Consider the following 10179-nt stretch of genomic DNA (forward strand, 5'->3'; position numbering starts at 1 on the left):
AAAGAAAAGAAATATATTCCTAAGTAACCATGCAAAGATAGAAGAAAAAATCATATACATTGAAAACCATGACTATGTAACTTGTATGAGAAAAAGACTGAGAAGCTATATTAGAAAGAGAGATTTAAGTTTGAGAAGTAGCTAAAAGAAGTATATTTGCATTATTGGCAGGAATTTAAAACATTTTTACTTATAGAACTCAAGAGATAGAAAACTCAAAAAATACCAATTTGGTGTTTTGGTTTATATGGCTATAAAGAAGATACCTATACAATGTTTATATGTGAATTTAAACACCGATAGTCTCTCTCTCTCTCTCTCTCTCTCTCTCTCTCTCTATATATATATATATATATATAAAATACACCGTAAACACTACTGTATAAATCAATGGAGTTGAGTGTTGACTGAATCAACTAAGAACTAACATATAAACAAAGATAAAGCTATTCCATACTTTGGCTATGAACGTAATAGGCCAGCGAATATCATCTCCAGGTCGGACATACCCTACAATAGAATGAAAGGAGTTCAATAGAAAACCAGGTACCTAAAATACAGTTGGAGTAATATGTTACGTTTAACGATAACCTCATACATAACTAAGTTTAACTTGGAGCAAGCAAAAGGAGAAAATCCTCTTTTATTAGTCCATACTCACGTTTTACAAACCTTGAGATTAAATAAGTAATTTGTTCCCAATTATTTGTATCAAGAACACAAGAATTTATTGGCCAATGCTTCCATCGCCCATCTGTGGTTGCACAGGGACCTTCATTTGACTTTGGTGTCACCCAACAAAGTTCAGGAAATCCATGAATAAGGTGTTACACAATTCTGGAGATTTTCCCACTGCCTTTTTTTAAATATAATCCAAAGAAAGCCTTAATGACTAAGAAACCCATCTCTTCTGATGAAAAGGAAAAAGGAAGATAGTAGAGTATAAATCTTTGTATTTGAATTTTGGATACATTAGAGACAATTTCCTTCAGTTTTCCCAAAGAACAGAAGGTCGATAGAAGGTATGATTATCGCAATTGTATGTGAACTTCTTGTTACTGGTGGGAAGCTTTTGCAGGCACTGAGCAGCAATACTTGTAAAATTGCCTTTGAAATCCGGTACTCCGCAAGCACCACGGTGACCCTCGCGACAAAACTATATATCAGAGATTGTTGCCCCATAATACCTTCGGATCTAAAGGCCCTTCGTTGATATTAACTGTAGATAACACTATAAAAAGCCAACCCTCGAAAAAATTAAGAGAACCTCAGGGATTTTATGGAGAAAATTGATGAAACCACACCCGATTTAGTAAAGGAGGAAAAGGTCTTTTAGAAGGGAAGAAATCGCGCGTAAACCTGTTATGAGAAAGGAGGCAAGGAGTAGCATTAGAATGCTCAAACAATGAAAATATATGAAAAAGGGGAAAACAATATTTTATAAACAATTTAATATATAATATAAATGTAAGTTTCAATTATTTATAATAACAACTTTGCTTACATGCATTTTGACAGATGTTGTCTTGCTTGCTCTTGACGCTCAGCTTGTACTGAAGGAAGACGTGTGGAAGGTGACCCTAAACACGTTGATAGACGCTTGTCTAAAGCCACGCCCTTGAAGCCTCAGTACCCGCAACGAAGGTGTCGTCTGTTGCACCAGCCACGCCCATGGAGGCTAAGTACGCGCTCCGAAGGTGTCATCAGCTGCAGCAATGTCAAAATAAAACCAGATGGGAGCGACATATGCTTCTGAAACCTCCTTTACCGTTGGAAGAAACATTCTTGGTCTTTGTTTTTGTATGCTTTCATAATGCAGGTCAGTAGATGCGTTGGTGGCCTCAATTGCTCCAACAGCCCACAGGATTACAGCCAAACGATGGAGCGCTTCATCAGAGTATTAGCAACCGGTGACTTGGTATGATCTTCGAGCTATAAGCTTCCTCGCCAGATCGTTTATCTCTCTTCGGCATTGAACCGTACGAATAGAGTCTTTGAAATGAGTCTTATATATGTAAAAACAACTCCAATTTGATTTCTCTCGACCTGCATTTCTCCTTACTAATTAATAGCGAGTCAGGTCGATTCTTACAGTATTCACTTGATTCTTACAATATTCACTTGTTTAAAATTGTATAATCTGCAATGCAAATTCAATTTTAGATTACAAAGAGTTTTATTCCAGAAACATGTATATCAGGCTTTGTGTTAATTGTATTGAGTTTAAATTATCTGTAAATTGAAATGATATTATATATTTGAGGATTATGGTGTTAAAAATATCTAAGTAAATGTTTTTTTTAAGTCAATCGACAAGAAATAGCAACCTAACCTTTGGTCGAGCGCATTTCCACTCCCAACCGCCCCCTTTTCTCCTGCTGAATGGATCGTTGTCTCTAATAGATACAATCACTCATTGCTTTATGGATTGAATACAGGAGGGAAACTTGTTGCGGCTAGTGAATCTAGAAAGACTGTTAATCTTGTGCCAAGCTTCTTCCTTCGTCGGTTTCTTTCATCAAGTCCAGATTGGTTGGGACCAGTTCCTTTTGTGATAAGCACCCGCCAAGAACAAAGCCAACTATCAACAACGTGGAATACAAAACAGAAAGATAAGTGTTAGCCAAAAACAAACCGCCATTGCAAGTTGCTCTACAGGAGGCCTTAACTTTTTCCTGTAGAGCATCACTGGAAGTTGAATGTTACATCTCTCTCTCATTGCTTATCTTTGCACAACATTATTGCTTGTCTTTGCACGGCATGGTTATTCTTCAAGCCATCAATCTAGCCAGCCTGCACAATCTGCACAAAGGTGAGTTTTTTTGTTTCATAATGGAAATTGATTTTGCATGAAACGACAACAAAGAATGAAAAATTGTTTCTTACTTGTTGCTCTATTGTTCCAAGTTTCGAGCCACAGACTAGCTCATCATAGCTTATCTTCATTATCATGAAGAAGAACTGACGCAAAAGAACTGGCTCATCATAGCTCATCTTCATTATCATTCAAAAGACTCAGGGACTGGACTCCATTATGATGCAGAAGACTTAGGAACTCTAAAGACTCAAGGACTTTGGCTTATGGAAAACTCTCTTATGCAATATGGTGAAAGGGACAACTATTCCAGTTTATGGAATGGCACCTAGATTGAAGCGGTGGTACGTGGCAGGCGACAGGCGCACTAGACAGAAGCCTTCGTAGATGGACATGCCAAATCTCTGACCTTGCCGTGAAGCTTATGAGCTTAGGGTCAATTCAATTCAGTTGCTATAGGTTTAATTTAATTCAGTATAACACTTAATGTTTTAAACTAATGCGCGACATTAGTTTACTCTGCTACGCAAAAATTCCAAATGCTGACGGAAAAAAGAATATAACCTATGTTTTAGCCCCTCCCGCCTCGGGAAGAGGCTAAATAAGACTATCAAACTAATTTTTCTTTAAAAGTTTGGTTATTCATAATAGTCGCTTGTCATTTGTAATGGTAAGCAGGTGAAATTAATGTTAAATTCCATCTTTTCGATTGCTATAGTCCCTGGCCATTGCCAGATGGCAGGGACTAATAATAATCACCCGATAAAACATTGATAAATGAGTGAAAATGTTAGTTATCAGTATTGATGAGATGTGCTATCTCTTTGTAACTGTAAAAGAACACATTTATAGATGCGATTGCCATTGAAATGATTTTTTTATGATTTTATATGTGAACTTCATTTATCTCTTAACCGAACTAAAACTCTTTTAATGGATGAGGGGAATCTTTTGTGTTAAACCTTATATAGTTATTTTAAAATCATCAACTATATGAACACTTGTGAATGTCACCATTTGGAAGGGAAGTGGTGCTTCAAGAACATTACATTACATTACATTACATAGATATATCCACCATCAACAACACAAGAAAGAGAAATCCATTCTTCCTATTTTGGAGGTGCTACCTTAACTTGCGATGCAAAGAAAATGTACAATAGGGTGATGAGTTTGGTTTTTTTTAATGGTTGTTGTTATAATAATTATGTTTATTTTTTCTTTATTGAATTCAGAGGTTTATTTTATAATTTAGTATAAGAGACATGTAAGAGTTGTTTGTTTGTTTGTTTTTTTTTAATAAAAATAAAAATTATGTTTTAAATAAAAATAATAATATTGACTATAATAAAAGAATGAATATGTTGTAATAAAAAAAATGTGTATGTAAGATGTTTAAATCTTATACATTTCAAAAATATTTGAACAAGAGATTTAAATAAACTATTTGAAAATCTATGTTAACTAATTTATATTGATATCAACTTCATATATATCTAGAAAAAAATTGTTGAAATAAAATATTTTAAAGTTGTATATAAAAAAATATTAAATGTTGACGAATTAATATTGACATATAGTTAAAAATACATTTATAATAAAAAATTCATTTTAATTTGGATATACATGTTATGTAAAATATTTTAATGTTGATTATGTATATATTATATATCAATTTTTTTTCATGACAAAATTAAGTTTTTATGGTTAAAATGTTTATTTGGTCATATATATATATATATATATATGTTTTGTTAACAAGATGGGATAATGGATATATTACCAAAAGTTGAGATGCAAGCTCCTATTACAATCGACTGTAGCATAAGTGGAAACTAAGCAATGAGAATGTGTTGGGAACACAGTCCCTTCTCTTGTGCTTATATTAAAAAATTCATAGATTTCTGTAGCTATTCTAGAATACTGCCTAACATATTGACCTACTAGTAAAGCAAATTTACATAACATTGATTCTCTGATAATTTTTCATGGTTTGTAGACTGACTGCCCCTGAGAGGGTTGTTTCTTCTTATCATAATAAACAGAGTTCTCGCCTTCTTGGCTCATGGTGTTGGTTTTAAAGTATGTCACTGCCTCCTCTAAATGCTTGCATTTGTTTTTAAGAGCCATGATCTCTTCTTTCTGAATTTCCATGTTCCTCTTCTGATAGCAATACTCCATTCTCATTTCATACCTGATGTCTTTTAGCAATCCTTGGAGTCTACTAATCATAAATTTGTTCACTTTGCATGCTGGGCATGCATCATTCCTTGCTTCCTTTTCTATGGGGTTGAATTCCATTTGGTTTGCTTCCTTCTTTTTCCTCTTGAACTGCTTGTTGTTCCTTATGTTGTTGTGCTTCTTGTGCCTTATGTTGCCTGAGTTGATCCTTCTTTTACTGCGGCTGCCTTCTAGTCTTTTGCAATGAAGATCTTTGCTGCTTGCTGGAGAGAGTATATGATGGCAGTCCTGGGGAGATGGATTACAAACAGAAAGGGGTAGCGTTGAGATGATGGTAATAAACAAATGGTTGTGGAATTTTCTAATGGAGGAGTGAACAGATTGAGACTGTAGTTTTGTACTGCGACCGATCTAGAGCTGGCTGAGAACTTAATTGAAGAGAGGACAATTTGGAGAACCAGAGGGCAAGAGTGATGCAAGAGAGTTGTGCTTTGATAGTGGTTACCTGTGCACTGAGGAGGAGTTGGGAGGGAACTCAATGAGGGCGAATACACTTGGTGTAGGGCAGAGACGGGGAGAGGTGAGTGAAGCATACAAGTATGCTTGAGATTGGAGCTGCGATGGATAATGCATTTCCACATGTATTTAAAAAGGCTGAGAGTTGTCTGATGCCTATCGCTGATGAGATAGATTGCTGCGAATTTCCAGTGTGCTTGATCACATTCGTCCTTGCTGCCAGGACACTTGATGTTTTTTTATTTCCTTTGATTTTTTCTCTGAATTCTCGTGACCATCTGATTGTTTTTGCAGAGATATTTTTTGTTGTTGAAATCTTGCTGTCTTTTTTATTATCTCTTTTGGGAGTGCTAGTTGTTTCTTCTTTTTGAAAAGATTCATGCTTCTTATCCTTTGGGTGGACTTATGGCAGAGAGGTGTAAGATTCCTCTTTGTTTTCCCGAGTGCTGCCTGCTGATCTTTTAACTGCTTGATTAGCATAGTGGTCTGCCTATTGATTGTGAATTCTTAGTATATGTCTGAACATCACATCTCCTGAGCCTTCTAAATTCTTCTTGATTCTCCTGTATATTCTGTTCATGAATTCGTTGCTGGGATTTTTGTCTCGAGCCATTGCTTCTATTATTATGGCTGAGTCTCCTATTATAATGGGGTCTTGTATCATTATTTTTTTGATTATTATTGTTCCCATTAACAGGGTATAGGCTTTTGCCTTATTGTTTGAAACTTCTCCTAGTCCCCATTCATAAGTAACACTTTCTTTCCCATCTGGATCGAGGATGATTCCCCCTGCCCCTGCTTTCCCGGGGTTATGTTTTGAAGCCCCATCAAAGTAAAGACAATGTCTTTTTTTATTTTTTTTCCATGTTGTGAATTCTTCTTCACTCAGTCTCATTTTCCAGCTATGCTCAGGAGGTTTTTTCTTTTGTCCTTTTTGACCATTGTTATTTATTATGGCTTTGTTGAGCCAGTCTTTTTCTTCTTGTTGGAGGATGTTGTAGGTTGTTGCTGCTATTCCTTTAACATTTAAAATTTCAGAAGTTAAACCCCATGTTTTTGAAAGAATTTTCCCTATTCTTGGAGTCTGGCTTTTGAAAATGCTTTTATTTCTCATCAACCAAATTTGCCAACAAAGAACTGTTGGGATGCATTTCCAAATCCTCTGTATCGTCACTTTTTTCTTTGTTGTGTACGGGTAGGCCTTCTCCCAGTCTTGGAGAAATTCCGGCAAAGGCTTTGTGAAATTTAGATTGATTTCAAGAGGGCTTATTAACTGTTGCCAACACTCTTTGGCTAAAGTGCAGTCCTGAAATAAATGTTGAATGGTTTCTTATGCCTGCAAGCACATTGGACATCTTGAAGGACCTTGGAAGCCCTTTTTTTTTTAAGTTTTCACTTGTTAAGATATTTCCTTTTAAGAGTGTCCAGATGAAGATTTTGATCTTTGGTAGACTTTCAGATTTCCAAACTGTCTTCCAGAGACACCAGTCTTGTTGGTTTGGTTGATCTTGTAAAATTTTGTACCCAGTCTTGATTATGTATTTCCCACCACTTGGGTCCCAAAGGAAGTCATCTTCTTCATCATAGCTTATGGGTGCTGCCCCTTTAAGAAGTTGTCTTAATTTGACCCATTGCATTTTCAGATTTGCTGAGAGTGTTAAGTTTTTCCATTCTTGCCATTCTCTCTGATTCCATAGATAAATTAAATGAAGTGTATTAAGGCCTTTTCCTCTCATCCATTTTTGAATGCCCTCAAGTTCTGAGTGAGTTTTTAAAGGTTCTTCCCCCATAATTTTATCATCCCAAATTGATATTGTTTTTCCGTTGCCCGGGATTTTGGAAATATGGTTGTTCATTAGAGGGATTGTATTTTTTATGAGATTCCAGACTTGAGTACACTGTCTTGATGGGATATTTCCATTCAACAGATTTCTCCTACTATTGTTCATGTAGTTTGAGGCAAGTGTTTTTTTCCACTAGCTCTCTTTTCCTGTGATCAATCTCCATATTATTTTCATTCCCAAGGCAACGTTCATGAGACCAGGTAGCCGAATTGATAAGCCTCCTTGTTCATAAGGTAGTACTACTTGTTCCCACCTGACCAAACTGAATTTTTTGTTTTCTTGCTTCCCTCCCTGCCATAAAAAACCTCTTAGGATTAACTCCATTTGTTTATGGGCACTTGCTGGTGCCAAGATTATTGCATATTGGTAGATTGGAAATGCTGCCAAAAGTGCTTTTATTAATATCACCCTCCCTACCATATTTAGCCACATCATTCCCTGCTCTGGATTTTGTTTTTCATTTTTTCAATTTGTTTGGTCCATAGTTTTGCCTTCAAATTTTCTTTGGAGATGGGAAGTCCCAAATAAAAGAAATGAGTCCATTTTTCCTATATGGGGATGTCTAGGATTTGTGAGATCCTTTTCATGGTTCTGGGAGAGGTGTTCCAGCCATATATTCTGCATTTTGTGTTGTTTAAGAGCCCACCTGAAACCTGTAGGAATTCGTCCAAAATTCTTTTAAATCTTCTTGCAATTATTGTAGAGGCCCCTCCCAATAATAGAGTGTCATCCGCAAACAAAGAGTGATTTATGGTCTTTACTCCTCTTGCTATTCGTAGCCCAGTAATATTTCTTTCTTTTCTTTGTTTTTCCAATGTTCTGCTTAAAGTTTCCGCCATTATTATATATAGGAAGGGGGAGAGTGGACATCCTTGTCTGAGGCCTCTTGTGCTTTGAAAGAATTCACTGGGCCTTCCATTTATTAGAGGAGCGATCCATGGAGTTGTGATGCAAGCTTGAATGACCTCTATTATTTCTTTAGAGAATCCAAGTTTTTTGAGAACTGCCACTAAATATGGGAGGCTGACCCTGTCAAAAGTGTTTTCCATATCCAATTTGATAATGATTCCTTTTTCTTTTCTTTGCATGCTGGAATGTACTGCTTCCTGTACAATAATTACATTATCTATGATTTGCCTGTTGGGCACAAAACCTCCTTGATTTTCAGATATTATTGTTGAAAGAACTTCTTTGATTCTATTTGCAATTATTGTAGTGATGATCTTGTAGGAGGAATTGCAAAGAGAGATAGGACAAAATCTATTGAAAGTGGAGGGGTTGGCTTCTTTTGGGATTGATGCAAGATAAGATGATTTTGTATTGCTTCCATTTTTGTTTTTGAAGACGTTCTTCACCATTCTTAAGAAATCATTTCTTATTATGTTCCAATGATATCTGTAAAAAGCTATGGTAAAACCTTCTGGCCTTGGGGCTTTGTCTGGATGTAGGCTCGATATGGCTGCCGCTACCTCTTCTTCTGTTATCTCTTTGCATATTTCTGAATTTTGCTCGTTTTTGATTTTTTTTTTTTTTGTATGCTGAAGAAATCTTTCATACTCAATTGTCTCTTCAATGGCTGGAAGCAGATTTTTAAAATGCTTGTGGGCTGCTTTTTTTAGTTCATCTGTACGTTTGACCTCTTGTCCGTCCACTTGTATTTTTTCTATCTGGTTTCTTGCTCTTCTTATTTTGATGGTGTTGTGAAAGAAGGTTGTGTTTTTATCCCCTGCCTTGAGCCAAAGACTTCTGGATTTCAGTCTGGCCTCTTCTTCCTCTTTCCTGTTTTCCTTGTATATTTCCTAGAAAATCTCCTTCTCTCTTAAATAATCCTGCTTGTCTTCTTCTTTATTTTATTTTTCAGTTTGTATGTTGTCCATTTTATTTTGCAACTCTGTTTTCCTTTCTTTCTTTTTTATTTCATTTGCTCTTGCCCATTCCTTGAGCTTGGCTCTTAAATTTTTTAATTTTGTTTCCCAAATATATTGGGGTGATCCCGAGATTCTTGGTGCCCATGCTTCCTTGATTAGTTTGCTGAATTCTGTATTGTTGTCCCATATTGGGCTGTATCTAAATGGAAGGGGTCCTTGGTTTTCCATTTTGCCCATCATTATTGCCACCGTCTTGTGATATGATGCCGTGGTATGAAGGATTTTTTTATTTAATTGAGTTGTAGACTGTTGCAATGTTCTCTTGAATCAGAATTCTATCAAGCCTTTCTTTAATATTATTTTTGCCCACTCTTTTGTTGCTCCAGGTATATTTTCCATTATTTGGGGGTATGTCTATTAAATTGTACTGCTCCATTATTGCTTCTAGAGCGTCCCTAGATGGGTCTATGTGATATGTCCCTCCAAACTTCTCATATACACTTATTACCAGATTTAAATCCCCTCCAAGGATTATTTTCCCAGTTTGTATTTCATTTAATGCTTCCTCTATGGTGTTCCAACATTGCTCCTTTTCCTTGTAGTGATTGGGGATACTTATATTTATGAAACTATACTTCTCTTTTGTGCTTGTTTGCTTTAGATCTATTTGTATCCAGTGCCGATCCTTATTTTGTTGTATCATTTCCCAATGTCCTTTTTTCCATATTGTGCAGATTCCGCCTGAAGCTCCTATTGCCTGAATTGCTTCCCCTTCATAGTTTTTGAACTTTTTTATTATTTTTTCAGTTTCTTGGGTATTTGTTTTGGTCTCCTGAATCATAAGAATGTCTGGATTTTCTTTTGCTAGAATGTCTCTTGTGGCGTTTTCTTTAAAGGATGATCCCAATCCCCGACAATTCCAGGAGACCACTATCATTATTTATTTGTTGGGTGG

Source organism: Pinus tabuliformis, chromosome 6, assembly GCF_031772625.1.
Source record: "Pinus tabuliformis cultivar Carrire ecotype Pingquan chromosome 6, CPIR1, whole genome shotgun sequence".
Classification (NCBI taxonomy): Eukaryota; Viridiplantae; Streptophyta; class Pinopsida; order Pinales; family Pinaceae; genus Pinus; species Pinus tabuliformis.